Here is a 17,148-nt window from a genome sequence, read left to right as displayed (position 1 = left end):
TGAACTATAACTCACATACCATACAATTCACCATTTAAAGTGTACGCTTTAGTGGCTTTTCGTATTCACAGAGTTGTACAACCGTCATCACAGACATCTTTAGAATATCTTCACTACCTCAGAAAGAAACCCTATACCTTTTACCTGTCACCCCCTATCTCCCCAACCCCTACCCCAGCCCTAAGCAACCACTAATCTGCCTTCTTTCTCTATAGATTTCCTTCTTTGGGGTATTTCATATGAATAGAATCATATAGAATGTGGTCTTTTACGATTGGCTTCTTTCATAATGTTTTCATGGTTCATCCATGTTGTAGCCTGTGTCAGAATTTCCTTCCTTTTTAAGGCTGAATAATATTCCTGTGTAAGGATGGACCCCATGTTTATCCATTCATCTGCTGATGGACACTTGGGTGGCTAACACCTTTTGGCAGTTGTGAACATTTGTGTACAAGTATGTATTTGAAGCTGTTCTTAACTCTTTTGCTAGATCCCTAGGAGTGGAATTGCTGGGTCATGTGGTAACTGTATGTTTACTCATTTGAGGAACTGCCAGACCTTTTTCCACAGCAGCTACACCATTTTACATTCCCACTAGCAGTGAATGAGGATTCTGATTTCTCCACATGTCACCAAGACTCGTTGTTATTTGACTTTTTGACTCCAACTGCCCTAGTGGGTGTGATACCTCGTCGTGGTTTGGGTTTGCACTTCCCTGGTGGCTTATGGTGTTGAGCATCTTTTCATGTGTTTATTGGCTCCCTGTGTACCTTTCTTGGAGAAATGTCTCTTTAGCTCCTTTGCCCACTTTTATTGGATAACTTATCTTTTTATTCTTGAGTTGTAGGAGTGTTTAAAAATCCATTCTAGATACAATTCCCTTATCGCATATGATTTTCAATTATTTCCTCCTATTCTGTGGATTGGCTTTTCACTTTCTAGATCACGTAAACACATCCCCAGTCTTGCCCCAACCCCTGTTCAGTCACCTTGGGTGAGCCCTCCAGCACCAGAAGCATTCCTTCTAGAACCTGGAAAAGGTTGGGGCTGGCTCTCTGGGGAGGTGGGGTGTGGGTGAGGTGGGGGTCAGGGCAGAGCGGAGGCTTCCCTGTGTGTGATGGGAATCAAACAGCTGTGCTGGGCCTGGGAGAGGCAGCAGAGGACAGCTGCTCACAGACACTCCCCTGTTCCTTACCTGTGTACTGTGCCCTTAACATGTGCCCCCATACTGGGATATATTATATTTATTATATATGCTATTTGTTAATACGGTTATTTCCTGTCCCTCCTCACTGCAATCTAAGAAGGGTAAAGGATTTTTGCGATCATTTACTACCATACTGTCCAGTTCGGAGAACAGTCTGGGACATAGGAGACACTTAACAAGTATTTATTAGAGGAATATGCTGCATTTTTCTTTGTGCGCACACAAAAAGTCTTTGTAAGGTTATACAGAATTCTGGTGATGGTGTTTGTCTTGAGGGAGAGCTCTGGGGGATGCGGTATTTGGATTGAGAGGATCTTTTTATTGACAATGAATTGCCAAAAAAGTCCTTAACCTTCAAAGAGTTAGACCCTGTGCTTTGGTTGGGGCCAATTATCATATTTATTATTTAGTAAAAGAAAAAGATATAGTTGCACAGAAGTGTGTATGAAATGATCCCACTTTTGGAAAAAATTAGAAACATCATAAGAAAACCCTAAATATGGGTGTATCATTTGACAGCCTTATAAGCATGAAGAAAAATAAACAGGATTTCCCTGTTCTGGACGTTTCGCATAAATGGAGTCACACACTATGTGTCCTTTTGTGTCTGGCTTCTCTCACTGAGCATCTTGTTTTCAAGTTCTGTCCACATACCATGTGTCAGTGCTTCATTCCTTTTCAAGACAGAATAATATTCTGCTGTGTTGATGGCTCACATTGGGTTTATCCACCCATCTGTTGATGGACACTTGAGCTGTTTCCACCTTTCAGTTGTGAATAATACTGCAGTGAACATTGATACACAAGTATCTGTTTGAGTACTTGTTTTCAATTCCTTTGGATATATTGTTGACCTAAAACTATAAAACAGCAAAATGGGTTTATTTGGCAACAGCAAAATTGCAGTCCCGGACTTGTAATTTATGGTGAGCCACAGGCAAGTCTGGAGGACCAAAGAGAACCGGATTCTTCTATAGAGGAGAAGGGGGAGTTGGGAGGGGCTGTTATAAACAGAGTCCATTGGAGGAAACTGGGGGTTCAGACTGTAGTGGTTTTTCATTGGCTGAGTGCTGATGCTCTCTCATTGGCTGGGCTGTTGCCAGGCAAGGAGAAATTCTTCCTCCTCCTGCTGAGTAGTAAAGTAGTAACCTTCCTACTAGAGATGCAAAGATATGTCTCTTCCTATTGAGTTAGAAAGGCTTAAGAGCTCCCCCTTCTGGCCTCCCGAAATTTTAAGTGAGGATTTTGTTTATTTTCACAATACCTAGGAGTGGAATTAATGGATCATATGCTAATTCTCTGTTTAACTTTTTGAGGAACCACCAAACATTTCCATAGCACCTGCCCCATCTTACACTCCCACCAGAAGTGTACAGGGGTTCCAGTTTCTCCACCTCCTCACCAATGCATTACTCAAGGCTTTTTAAAATTTTCTGTGTCCTGATGCTCTGACAGCCGGGACCTCAGTGACCCTAGAGGGATCTGCCCCTCCCAGGGGTGGCCAATCCCTAGACAGTAAACAACTCACCCATGAGTTCACCTTTCACACACAAACCAGCCAGTGCAGAGCTGCATCCCAGCCCCTCCTCTACGGGGCTCCCACACTCAGGGCCACTGTCCCCCTGTCCTAGTCACCCCAGCAGCCCCTCCTCCCCAGAGCCCTGGAATCATGCAAACTAGCCGATCCTGAACCTGCTCATCCTGCCTGCCGGCTCCTTCCCCAGGGAACCGCAATAAAGCTTCTCGCCCACATTCTCCCTTCATCCCCCTGCCTCCTGAGCATGCCTGGTGCTTCCCCGTGTGGCCCTGTGTGTCCCCTCCCCTTGGGGGGGGGTCTGTGAGAACACATTATCTTTTCAGTGGCACTCACCTCCTAAACTGCTGGCCTCGCCATAGCTGAATAATAATCCCTGCATCTCAAAACAGCCAAGACTTGTTATGTTCCATTTTTTTAATTATAGCTTAATGAAATCTATTTTATCTTTTTTTTCTTCTTTTGTAGCTCATGCTTCCTGGGTTCTATCTAATAATTCTTTGTTCCTAGAACTCAAGGATAGACCCTAATATTTCCTTCTCAAAGGTTTGCATTTTACAGATGGGCCAACAGGCACATGAAAAGATGCTCAACATCACTAATTATTAGAGAAATTCAAATCAAAACTGCAGTGAGGTATCATCCCACATCAGTCAGAATGGCCATCATCTAAAAATCTACAAACGATAAATGCTGGAGAGGGTGTGGAGAAAAGGGAACCCTCCTACACTGTTGGTGGGAATGTAAATTAGTACAGCCACTATGGAGGACAGTATGGAGGGTCCTTTATTATTTTTTTTTTAAATATTTATTTGTTTGTTTTTATTTCGCTGCACCGGGTCTTAGTTTTAGCACAAGGGATCTTCGTTGCAGCTGTGGGATCTTTAGTTGTGGCATGTGGACTCTTAGTTGCGGCATGCATTTGGGATCTAGTTCCCCGACTGGGGATGGAACCCGGGCCCCCTGTATTGGGAGCACGGAGTCTTAACCGCTGGACCACCAGGGAAGTCCCTGGAGGTTCCTTTAAAAACAAAAAATAGAGTTACCATATGATCCAGCAATCCCACTCCTGGGCATATAACCGAAAAAGACAAAAAAACTCTAATCTGAAAAGATACATGCACCCCATTCTTCACAGGAGCATTATTTACAATAGCTAAGACATGGAAGCAACCACAGTGTCCACTGGCAGATGAATGGATAAAGAAGATGTGAGATATATATATATATATATATACACATACATATACACATACAAACACACACACACACACACACATATACATATACACCTACACAGTGGAATACTCCTCAGCCATAAAAAAAGAATGAGATAATGCCATTTGCAGCAACATGGATGGACTTAGAGATTATCACACTAAGTGAAGTAAGCCAGACAGAAAGATAAATACCATATGATATCACTTATATGTTGAATCTTAAAAAATTATATGAATGAACTTATTTACAAAACAAAAATAGCCTCACAGACATAGAAAACAAACTTATGGTTACAAAGAGGAAAGGTGGTATAAATTAGGAGTTTGGGATTAACAGATACTACTATATGTGAAATAGATAAACAACAAGGTCCTGCTCTATAGCACAGGGAATTTTATACTCAATAAATTTGTAATAACCTATAAGGGAAAAGAATCTGAAAAAGAATATAGATAGATATGTATAATTGAATCACTTTGTTGTACACCAGAAACAAACTATTTACAACTATAGTTGTAAATCAACGGTACTTCAATAAATAAAAAGCTTTGTATTTTAGCTTGTACATTTAGATCTATAATCCATCTCAAAATAATTTTTGTTTATAGTGTGAAATTGGGATTAGAGTTTATTTTTATATGGATTTCCAGGTGTTCCAGAACCATTTCTACCTTGAATTGCCTTTTGGCAAAAGTAACTGAGCATATATGTAGGGTCTACCACTGGATATTTAAATTCCATTCATTGATTGAGTCAACTGTCCTTATGGCAATACAACACTGTCTTGATTACTACATGTATTAATTTGCTGGGGCTGCCATAGCAAAATACCACAGACTGGGTGGCTTAAACAACAGAAGTTTATTTTTCTTCCAATTCAGACTTCCAAGATCCAGGTGTCAGCAGTGTTGGTTCTTTCTGAGGCCTCACCTTGGCTTGTAGTTGGCTGTATTCTCCCCTTCTCCCCGTGTCCTCACGTGGTTGTCCGTGTGAGTGTGTGTGTGTGTGTGTGTGTGTGTGTCCTAATCTCTTCTTATGAGGACAGCAGTAAGATTGGATTAGTGTTGGAGTAAAATGACGATTAGGGGAATTCCCAGGTGGTCCAGTGGTTAGGACTAAGCAGTTTCACTGCCTGGGTGCCGAGTTCAATACCCAGTCTGGGAACTAAGACCCCGAATGCCTCGGGGCGTGGCCAGAAAAAAAAAAAAAAAGGTTGGGAAAAAAATAAAATGAGGATTAGGATCTCATTTTAGCCTCATCACCTTTTTAAAGATCCCCGTCTCCAAATATAGTCACATTCTGAGATGTTGGGGGTCAGGGCTTTAACAAATGAATTGGGGGGCGCACAATTCAGCTCTGTTGACACTAAACACTATCCTTATACTAAAATTTATAGAACTGCACACTGAAAGAATTAAATCAATTTTACTGTTTAATACTCTAAAAATAAAAAAAAGAAGATGCAACAAATGGTTTGTGTTGGATCTTGGTTAGGACAACCAGCTATAGAGAACACTTGGGGATAATTAAAGGAAATGAAGATACAGGCTATTGTCAACTAAAAAAAATGCACAACTTAAAAGTTGAGAATTATGTTTTATTCGGTGGACATTCGTAGGACTTCAGGCCCGGGAGACAGCATCTCACATAACACTGAGAGACTGCTCTGAAGAGGAAGGGGGGAAGCCAGGATATATAGGAGTTTTTGCAACAAAAGCAGCTAGAACAGAAAATGAAACAGAAAATGATTTTTTCTAGTTATAAGTAAAATGGTCAACTGTATAGAAGTTTATAGTTTTTTACTCCATCTCAAGTTGAAGGGTATTGTTTTTTAAATTTCTGTGAATTTTATTGACCCTCGCATGATACAGACCCTGTGCTTAAGAACACACCTTGCAGCACTCCCCAGTTATTGCTGTATTTTATAGCAGAAATACACAAGCCACGTTTAAGGAAGAAAATATAAAAATGTTTATAAATAGACCTATGTTTTGCCAAAAGAAAGGTACAAAATGCCACATTCAAACTAAATGCTTCAAATGACCAATTGAAGGGGCTTCCCTGGGTGGCGCAGTGGTTAAGAATCCGCCTGCCAATGCAGAGGACACGGATTCAATCCCTGGTCTGGGAAGATCCCACATGCCGCGGAGCAACTAAGTCCATGCACCACAACTACTGAGCCTGTGCTCTAGAGCCCGTGAGCCACAGCTACTGAACCCACATGCCGCAACTAATAAGCCCATGTGCCTAGAGCCCGTGCTCCACAACAAGAGAAGCCACTGCAATGAGAAGCCCTCACACCACAGCGAAGGGTAGTCCCTGCTGACTGCAACTAGAGAAAGCCTCCGCGCAGCAAAGACCCAACGCAGCCAAAGATAATAAATAAATAAATAAATAAATATTTATTTATTTTAAAAAAAGACCAATTGGGGCTTCCCTGGTGGCGCAGTGGTTGGGAGTCCGCCTGCCGATGCAGGGGACACAGGTTCGTGCCCCGGTCCAGGAAGATCCCACATGCCGTGGAGCAGCTAGGCCCGTGAGCCATGGCCGCTGAGCCTGCGTGTCCAGAGCCTGTGCTCCGCAGTGTGGCATTTGGTTACAGTGAGACAATCACAAGACTGTGACCGTGCCGAGGCCCCCAGACTAAATGGGTGCAGCCAGTGCAGAAAAGACAACTTCAAAAAGGTGTCGACAACCAGCCAGACACAGCCAGCCCACTGCCCCCACCTCCAAAAGGCCGTCTGTGCTTCTGGGTGAAGTCACCCAGCCATCAGCAGTGTGAGCAGATAAGCCACTGACTGCTGGGGTTCAGTGTCCAGAGGCTTCCGAGTGGCAGTCAATCTACCTTGAGTGCTGAGCTCATGGGTCTGGCTAAATACCACCAGGGGTTCATAGGCCCAAGGCAGCTCTTGTTGTAGCTCTGGTACCTGGTGTGTCTTTTAATAAAAGACTTGAAGTGGACAAACGCTAGCTTCAGCCAGATGCCCTTAAAAACATATCAGCTGGGATATTCCTGGTGGCGCGGTGGTTAAGAATCTGCCTGCCAATGCAAGGGACACGAGTTCTACCCTTGGTCCAGGAAGATCCCACATGCCGCGGAGCAACTAAGCCCGTGTGCCACAACTATTGACCCTGCGCTCTAGAACCCGCCAGTCACAACTACTGAGCCCATGTGCTGCAACTACTCAAGCCCGCGGGGCTAGAGCCCGTGCTCCGCAACTAGAGAAGCCACCACAATGAGAAGCCCGCGCACCACAACGAAGAGTAACCCCCGCTCGCCGCAACTAGAGAAAGCCCGTGGGCAGCAACAAAGACCCAACGCAGCCAAAAATAAATAAATAATTTTTTTAAAAAAATCAACTGATTTTCTTGGTCTACAGAAAGTAACAAACAAGGAGAGTATAGGGGAAGGTGACCCACATTCAAAAGCCTGTCAAAGCACATCTTCCCCTAGAAGCTTCATCAACAGAAGACTTTCCCAATAAACTCAAGAGTAATTTGCCGCTTTACCTGGCAGATGGCGCGGTGTTGTTACCGTCCAGTGACTGCACGGCATCTACTAACTATTCACATCACCTCACTTAGCTGGGATCCCGTCTACCAGTCAGTGTAACCATCACTCATATTAGACTCTGACGTCAGCGTCAAGTCTTGAAACCACTGTCCGTTTGCAAATCTGAAGAACTCTAGATCAGAAAGCTGCTGTCTGCGCTGGCACTCTCAAGATCAGACAAGCAGCACGCTTTGGGGAACACTGCTCCATTTCTTTGATTCTTTCTCCAGCAATGGACAAAACTGATCTTTGGCTCATGCCTCACGTAGGGAAACAAACAGCTCCCTCATACAGAATACTCTCCGAAACACAAAATGAAATATGCTCAATTTTTATTGTTCAAGTTAAACTTGCACACTAGCAATTCGGTTCTATTTCCCTAACCAAAATGTACCTCTTATAGAAATTAATAACAACCCAAATCTACTTTTCATTCAAAAAATCACGACAATTTTAAGAGTTTAAAAACTAGCTCCATTCCATTAACAAACCAAAACAATAACCACCCCTCAGACGTCTCTAGCTCAGGCCTCTGTCCTCTCCCTGTAACTCCCAGGCCAGTAGGCCAGCAGATAACTGCCCTTCCATCCTCAAGTTTACCCAGTAACTTCCCTGCTTCCAAAAAGCCTTTGTATTCCACCTCAAGAACTGCTACTCCAACAAGAGATGACAACGATTCAACGTATCAACAAATAAAAAAATGTCACACGTACTCAAGTCAGTCAAGAATCGCTGCAAGAACTATTTCCCATTCCAGAGACCCAGAGGTTATTAACCCCCTTGGCAAGCAAGACCCTGCCACAAGACAAGAAGAATCCAGACACCTGGCTGACAAACTGGCGGACACCAGCTCCTTTAAGAAAACCAAACAACCTTCCCTCGAGGTCCCAGGGAAGACAACAGTTTTACAAATCAGCAATATTCATGAAGGGTACTTTCTGAAATGAGCAGTCATATGAAATGCTATTAAGTGTTTTCGCCTAATTTAATCAGAATATTAAGAGTTTTCAGATCCAATGGAAACTTATTTAAGCTTTTCTTGCTTTTTCTTATGTCAGTTAAAATAGTTCAGTTGCTTTAGGGATATCCCAGCCTTTTTGTATTTCACAGTTTTCTAGCGACACAATAAAAAACGGAACTAAAAAACATTTCCTTGCAGGTTAAAATGCACAGCTCAGAACTGTGGCATCTCACAACTGTGGATATGCTGACACGAGTTCTGCACGCCCGCTGGGGCCTCGGGGTCCGACTTCCCACGGGGGAAAGGTCCCTGGCCCTTGGGTTGCTGATCTCAAGCCCCAGAGGCGGGGGAGGGGACGAAGGGAGGGGCTTTCCCGTGTCAAAGGTGAACCTGCTTTGCACGTGGTGATGTTAACTGCGAGTCTTTGTTTTTAAAGGGAACATTTCCACAGTGACCTCGGCCCTTGCAATGTCCCGCCTTTTCTCATCCTTACTCCGGATATGTAGCGAACAGCGGGGAAACTGAGTGTGGACTACCAGGTGCAGGAGGAGGGCACAAGGGAGCCGCCTAGCTGTGCGTAGTTGCCACAGGGTCGGCCAAGCAGGGAGCCCAACTTCCAGGCGATCGGATAAGCTACGCGTGTCCCTGTGGCCTATCACTCAGGAGTAGGGGCGGGGTCTTGTTAAAATGTCCAATCAGCGGCGACTAGGCGGGGTCCGGACAACATGCAATCAGAGTAGGATGGGGTGAGGAGAATTGAGCGTGGGGGCGGGGCAAGGATTACTGTCCAATCAAGGTCGGGGGTGGACGCAATTTCTGTCCCAGGGAGAGGCTGTCTCCCCTCTGCTGCGCTCGTGCGCACGCCGAGCTCGTGGGCTCCTGCCCCGCGCAGCCTCAGGTTTACGTTCCCCATCGCTCTCACCTGCCCAAGTCTCGGGGCCGCTGACATGACGCCGGAGAGAGCTCAGAGCGAGGTGGAGATGGTGAGTGCCCGAGCCGGGGTAGGAGACCAGGAGGGGCTGGTTCGAACCGGCAAAGAACCCGCTGGAAGCTGACGGGGTCCCGCGTCTCCCTCCCCGCTCCCCCTGCTAGTCTCCACCCCAATAAGCTCTCCGCCCCGGGGTGGGGTCTTGGCGTCCTTTCCCGTCCCCACGCGGGGGTCCCTCCCCGAGTCCTTTGCTGGGTGGGGTCGGAGGGAGGACAGGACTTGGGGAGGGCGGTTGGGTGGCTGCAGGGGACCCACCCTGGATTTGACGGTTCTGCTTTCACTCTGGCCTCAGTTTTCAGTAAAGGTAAAATAACGGATCCTTTCCCCCTCTGTTTCCACTTAGAGTAGTAAGTTCCTCAGGTCTGTTCTTGGTCTCCTGGCGCGGAGCGTGTTGTTTCGACTCGTGTTGTTCTGGGAAGGGTCTCAGGAATGTCCTGTCTTCCACTGCAGTTGTGGGGAAAATGCAGAAAGTTCTGTGGAATTAATTGAAGAAAGCTCAGCTAAAGTTGGAGTGGAAATGGGTCTATAGGGAGAGCTCTCTGCGTCCCCCTCCCTCTCCCCAAGCTTCATCAATTACTCCAAACAGAGACCACCCTCTACATCTCCAACGGGAAGGCGCATCTTACTACCCAGCAGAAAGAAGAAAACCTCTCTGGGCCAGGACAGCCCAGGCACTGAGAAGCCTCCATATTTTGGACGCCCAGCTCCTCCAATGGACTCCTCAGTTATTACAGCCCCTCCAAACTGCTCCTTTTCCCTATAATAGTAAGCGCCCCTTCATTATTCTCTGGGTTTGCCGGTGGTCCGTCATAGATTGCGGTTACTCCCTCTATTGCTGAACTCACTTTTGCTGGTAAGATAAGTGGCTATTACACTGATAAACTTGACAGTACACTGAAATAAGGTCAACAAAGAGGTGGATTCATGTCTTTATAAAAATAATAGCGAGTCTTCCATACAAGTTACAGAGTTCCTGACGCTGTGGTCCTGTTCATTTCCTGTTAACACGTGGCATTCAGATTAATGAAAATTCTGTAAAATGTGACCTGTAAAAGCAACTAGTGTTCAATTCTGATTAATTTACAAACACTGTGTTACCATGAGGGTATTAGCTGATAACTGTTACCTGGGTTCTTGGAGCCCTTAATCAGTAGAAATTGATCAGGTCAGGTGAAGAGTTCAGGCAAGGCTTTATTGAGGTTCCTGCTACAGCACGAGGGAGCGAGAACAAGTAACTGGTGCCTTTGCTGGATGCAGGAGGAGGGGCGGGCTGGTCCCTTAAAGGGGGTGAGGGTGGGGGTAGGTGGGTGCGTCGGGCCGGAGGGGCGGCTTAGATGGTCTAGGCCACCCCCTTGGTGGTGCAGTGTGCGGGGATCATGCACAGGACTCTGCCTTTGCTCCCGTACCTCGGAAGTGGCAATTGGGTTTTGGCCTTTTTGTATCTTGTTGTTCTTAATTTGCCCCCACGGCGCATGCGTGCAGTTATTTTTAGTCCCTTAGCGTTTCTTTGCATCTGTTGCTGGAGGAGATGGCTGTCCAGGTGCAAGCACTGCAGCAAAGGGTCCCAGGTCCCAGCCTGCCTCAGTACCTGTCTTCTGAAAGGAATAAGCAGGATCCAGTTAATAAAACCGTAAAAGTGCCCTAGAATTTCCCTCTACGTTATCCGTGAATACAGGTGGAAGCAGGGATCCTGCAGGCTCCCATTCACACTCTGGGAGGAGGGGCTTTGTCTCCTGTAAATAGCCCACGGAGCTTGAAGCAGGGGCATCACCTGGGGTGGGGGACAAGCTGAGCGCAAAGCTGAGCCTGCGAGGGCGGTGAATGGAGGTGCCCTGGGGTCTTGCTGCCCCCCTCACCCCATGCAGGTGGCCTCCAGACCATGGAACTACCACAGGAGGAGCTGTCGATGCCATGATCATGAGGGGAGGGGACCCACTTCCAGTAGTGCTGGGGGTAGTGTGTCCTCTCTGAGGTGTGCTGTGCTTGCCGTGGGGCTGCTCTTAAATCGTGTGACTTTTGCATTAAGTTAATGATGCCAAAATAATCTTGGCTCTCTGTGCACCGATGCGGAACAGAAATATGGAGAGAGAGTTCTGAGGAAAAGAAAGAATAGCTGGATTCTTTGCCAGGCAAAGGGGGGAACACAGTAGGCTAGCGCCTCAAGAGCTGTGCCCCCTCGAGAGGGTAGAGAGAAGTTTTTCATACTCAGGACTCTCGGTCTGGGGTGGGTGATAAGGATCAAAGTTGTGAAGGTCTTGCATTTTTTTCTTGCATTATTTCAAAGTGGTCACAGCTGGCGTTAGGCAGCCTGGCAACCGGGTCTGGTATCCCTGAAGTTATAGGCCTGTGAAATAAAGAGCGCTACAAGGGAGTGTAGGGGGAGAAGAGTGCCAGGTGCAGAGTGTTAATTCATGTGGATTCCTAGAGTAATCAGCTTTGGGAAGGACAAGTCTAGCTACAGGTGTTTGTTAGCAGTAACAGCTACAGAATAACCAAGGTTGCTTATCTCTTTCAGACCCGTTTGGCTGGTCTGTGCCTAAGCCCGTTTGCTTGTTTCTGTTTTGCTGCAACATTAATAATAACAATATAAACACGTGTGGACTCAGCCCCCAGGTGTACAGGTAGGCCCTGGTACCTGTTGGCGTCTCCGCATCTCCTGTGCTTCTCCCACATCTTCTCTCCCTCCTGTTGCCAAGGTGACCTCTGTCCTGATTCTTTGTTATTGTTCATACCTTTACTATCTCTTATCACCAAGCAGTGTGTCGTCTGATTTTGCCCCTTCAGTTTCCAATAAGTGAACGTTAGTTCGTAAATCACCAATAATGTCACACAGAAGTTTCTCTGGGGTTTCTCAGCCCCAGTCTGTTTCACACGTGCTGGTGTCTGAGGCTCAGCTCTCCCCTTGACTCATGTGTTCCAGTACCTTTGCTGCCTGGGTTCTTCCAAGTGTTTTTTTCTTTTTTTGGCTGCACCATGGCTTGTGGCGTCTTAGTTCCCGGGCCCCCTGCAGTAGAAGCGCAGAGCCCTAAATCTGGATTTCCAGGGAATTCCCCAAGTGCATTTTTTGATTAGTTAGCAATGCTGCGACAGTCATTCTTCTTTTTATCTCCAAGTGCGAGATGCGACTTGAGTTTCTGCACTTCAGAAAAAAAAGCGTGGCTTCGTAGCTTATGGATAAGTTTAAATTTACTCAGAAGATGCTGGTCGTGTCTGGAGTGTATTCTTGCCCGCCTGTTTATTTCTTCCTTGTGGTCCCCATCGCTGAGTGACCTCGATAAATGTTTGTCCACCTCGAGTGGGAGCCGAGTGGGAGCCGGGGTCTCTTTGTGGTTACGTAGGGTTCTTACCGGATGAGGGTGTGGTGGTTCATCTTCTGTGTGATGTGTGTATTTGTATGTTTATTGAGTTCTTCAGTTTTCTTTAGATGCTCTGGGCATGAATCCTCTTTCGTTTGCAGGCACTGCCAATATTTTCTCCCCATGTGTGGTTTATCTTTTCATCCCCTTTATTCTATGGTGAGTGAACTCAAGGTTAACAGGTCAATCTCCTCCTTTGTAGCTTCTTTTTTATTTTCCTTATATAAGAAAAATCTGTATACAGAAGTCGTCACTTGCCTTTAACTTCTTAAAGTACTTCCCTGGTGGTCCAGTGGTAAAGACTCTGTGCTTCCATTGCAGGGGGTGCAGGTTCGATCCCTGGTCAGGAAACTAGGATCCCTAATGCCTCGGGCCTCGGCCAAAGAAAACCCCCCAAAATCTGCATTAAATGGATTATTATACACACATTGACAGTGTTACCCACCCTCCTACCCCACCGCCCGTAGACAGCCATTTGTCATCGCCCTGTGAGCCAATGCCTGCGCTGGAGGAGATTACTGCCCCATGTCCATTGTTTCCCCAGGTCTGTGAGTCCCTCCTCCTGCTAATGCTGTGTGGCCCCAACTACTGTCCGGACTTAAATGCTTTGATGTGTTTTAGGGAAAGGTCTTCCACCTTGTTCTGTAGGAAACTTGGCTATTCTTAGACATTTGGCTCTCATTTCAGGTTTTAGAAGTAGTTTTTCATAAAAAAAGGAAAAAACTCAACCTGGTTTTGGATGTAATGGAATTTTGTTAACACTCTGCATCTGTTTGGGAGAGTTGCTTTCATGATGGCATTGCGTCTCTTTTCCGAGAACACGTACTGTCTCTTCCTTTCTACGTTGATGTCGTTCGGTAACACTTTATAATTTTCCCTTTATAATCGTTTCAGGGACTTCCCTGGCGGTCCAGCGGTTAAGACTCCGAGCTTCCATTGCAGGGGGCCCGGGTTTGATCTCTCGTCGGGGAACTAAGATCCCGCAAGCCAAGTGGTGCAGATGAAAAGAAAAAAAACATCATTTTATGTCCTTCATTAGAGATTGCCTTGGAAGAAACTACAGCTGTCCGCACTGTGTTTGTCTGTTTTACTTTCGCACAGAACATTTCACTTCTGATACTTCTGCTCACCAGAGCTATAGGGGTTTCCCAGACCCAGCAATTCTGTGACACCAACCAGGTGTCCTACAACCCAACTCAGTTCTGATACCGTCCACCTGGAGACAGTGTCAGACCCCACAGGTTAAGGGCTCAGTCCCTAAGGACCGTCCCCCCACCTTAGATGCTAATCGAAGGTAGTTGGTCCCTACGTTGCCCACAACTTCTGTCTGACTTGGCTACAGATCAGAGTTTCCCATAACCCCCTTCTCAGGTTCAGTTAATTTGCTAGAGTGGCTCTCAGACCTCAGGGAAACATTTGCTTATGTTTACCAGTTTAGTGAAGCATATGATAAAAGATACACACGGACGTCCAGATGAAGAGATACACAGGGCGAGGTCTGGGAGCGTCCCGAGTGCAGGAGCTTCTGTGCCCCTGGACCTGGGGTGTGTCACCCTCCTGGTGTGGATGTGTTCACCTTGAAGCTCTCAGAACCCCCTGCTACTGGGATTTTAAGGAGGCTTCTTCACACAGGCGTGATCACTTATTCACTGTTTCCAGCCCCTCTCCCTTCTCTGGAGGTTGGGGGGTGGGGCTAAAAAGCCCAAGCTTCCAGTCATGGCGCAGCCTTTCTGCTGACCAGCCCCATCCCGGAGCCCACCCAGTTGCCTCCACAGAACGAAAGATGCTCCTGGTGCACTTATCGCTTAGGAATTTACAAGGGTTTTAAGAGCTCTGTGCCAGGAACTGGGGTAGGGATCACTATATAAATTTGGTATTATTTCCCAGACATAGTTTAGGACTTAAAATTTCTAACAAATTGAAAAGGTGCCATTAAAGTTAGTTTTAATGGTCTAGGTTATCCTCTAAAAATGTCTTTTAGCTGCTATTAATAGTGATTCACAATGCACCAAGATCTGTTTTTGTTGCATTTCTGGAAACTTACCAAAACCCCTATACTCTGGTTATAAGCTTATTCTCTGGTTCAACTTCTTTGTGGCTCTTCCATATGTAGTACTTAGAGTTATTTCATGTTGGACTGTATTTGATTTACAATGTGATAGTTTCAGATGTACAGCAAAGTGATTCAGTTACACATATACATATATCCTTTTTCTATTTCTTTTCCCATTTAGGTAGTTATGGAATATATATTTTTAAATTTTATTTATTTATTTTTGGCTGCGTTGGGTCTTCGTTGCTCCACGGCATGTGGGATCTTCCCAGAGGGGGGCTCGAATCCGTATCCCCTGTATTGGCAAGCGGATTCTTAACCACTGCACCACCAGGGAAGCCCTATTATGGAATATTGAGTAGAGTTCCCGGTGGTTTTGTTGGTTATTTTATATATAGTAGTGTGTGTATTTTTAAAAATTAATTTTTATCGGACTATAGTTGCTTTACATTGTTGTGTTAGAGTACTGTGTGTATGTTAATCCCAAGCTCCTAATTTATCCCACCCCCCAGGTTTACCCTTTGGTAACCATAAGTTCGTTTTTGAAATCTGTGAGTTTGTTTCTGTTTTGTAAATAAGTTCATTTGTATCTTTTTTTTCAAATAAGATCCAACATATGAGTGTTATCATATATTTGTCTTTCTCTGTCTGACTTACTTCACTTAGTATGACAATCTCTAGGTCCATCCATGTTGCTGCAAATGGCATTATTTCATTCTTGTTAATGGCTGAAAAATTACATTGTATATAGGTACCACATCTTTGTCCATTCATCTGTTGATGGACATTTAGGTTGCTTGCATGTCTTGGCTATTGTAAACAGTACTTCAATGAACACTGTGGTGACGTATTCTTTCAAAGCATGGTTTTCTCCAGATATATGCCCAAGAGTAGGATTGCTGGATCATATGCTAGCTCTATTTTAAGTTTTTTAAGGAGCCTCCATGCTGTTCTCCATAGTGGCTGTACAGATTTACATTAATACCAACAGGGTAGGAGGGTTCCCTTTTTTCCACACCCTCTCCAGCATTTATTATTTGTAGACTTTTTTTTTTTTTTTTTTGGCAGTACACGGGCCTCTCACTGTTGTGGCCTCTCCTTTTGCGGAGCACAGGCTCCGGTCGCGCAGGCTCAGCAGCCATGGCTCACAGGCCTAGCAGCTCTGCGGCATGTGGGATCTTCCCGGACCGGGGCACGAACCTGTGTCCCCTGCATCGGCAGGCGGACTCTCAACCACTGCGCCACCAGGGAAGCCCTATTTGTAGACTTTGATGATGGCTATTCTGACTGGTGTGAGTGGTATCTCGTAGTTTTGATTTGTATTTCTCTAATAATTAGCAATGTTGAGCATCTTTTCATGTGCCTCTTGGCCATCTGTATGCCTTCTTTGGAGAAATGTCTATTTAGGTCTGCCAATTTTTTTAAAGATTTTTTTTTTTTTGATGTGAACCATTTGTAAAGTCTTTATTGAATTTGTTACAATATTGCTTCTGTTTTATGCCTTGGTTTTTTTGGCCACGAGGCATGTGGGATCTTAGCTTCCCGACCAGGGATCGAATCCACCCCATACATTGGAAGGCGAGGTCTTAACCAGTGGACTGCCAGGGAAGTCCCTTTCTGCCTATGTTTTGATTGGGTGTTTGTTTTTTTGATATTGAGCTGTATGAGCTGTTTGTAAATATTGGCGATTAATCCCTTGTTGGTTGCATCGTTTCTAAATATATTCTCCCATTCTGTGGGTTGTCTTTTTGTTTATGGTTTCCTTTGCTGTGGAAAATCTTTTGAGTTTAATGAGGTCCCATATTTTTTTTTGTCTTTATTTTCATTACTGTAGGAGATGGATCAAAAAAGATGCGGCTGCGATTTATGTCGAAGAGTGTTCTGCCTATGCTTTCCTCTAAGAATTTTATAGTGTCCGGACTTACATTTAGGTCTTTAATCCATTTTGAGTTTATTTTTGTGTATGTTGTTCGAGATTGTTCTAATTTCATTCTTTTACATGCAGCTGTCCAGTTTTCCCAGCACCACTTACTGAAGAGACTGTTTTCTCCATTGTATATTCTTGCCTCCTTTATTGTACGTTACTTGACCATAGGTGCGTGGGTTTATCTCTGGGCTTTCTATCCTATTCCATTGATCTATATTTCTGTTTTTGCGTCAGTAACACACTGTCTTGATCACAGTAGCTCCGTAGTATAGTCTGAAGTTAGGGAGCCTGATTCCTCCAGCTCTGTTCTTTGTTGACCCAAAGATTGCTTTGGCTCTTTGGGGGTCT

The sequence above is a fragment of the Leucopleurus acutus genome, assembly GCF_964270905.1.
Source record: "Leucopleurus acutus genome assembly, chromosome: 3".
NCBI lineage: Eukaryota > Metazoa > Chordata > Mammalia > Artiodactyla > Delphinidae > Leucopleurus > Leucopleurus acutus.
Note: the sequence above shows the minus strand (reverse complement) of the source record.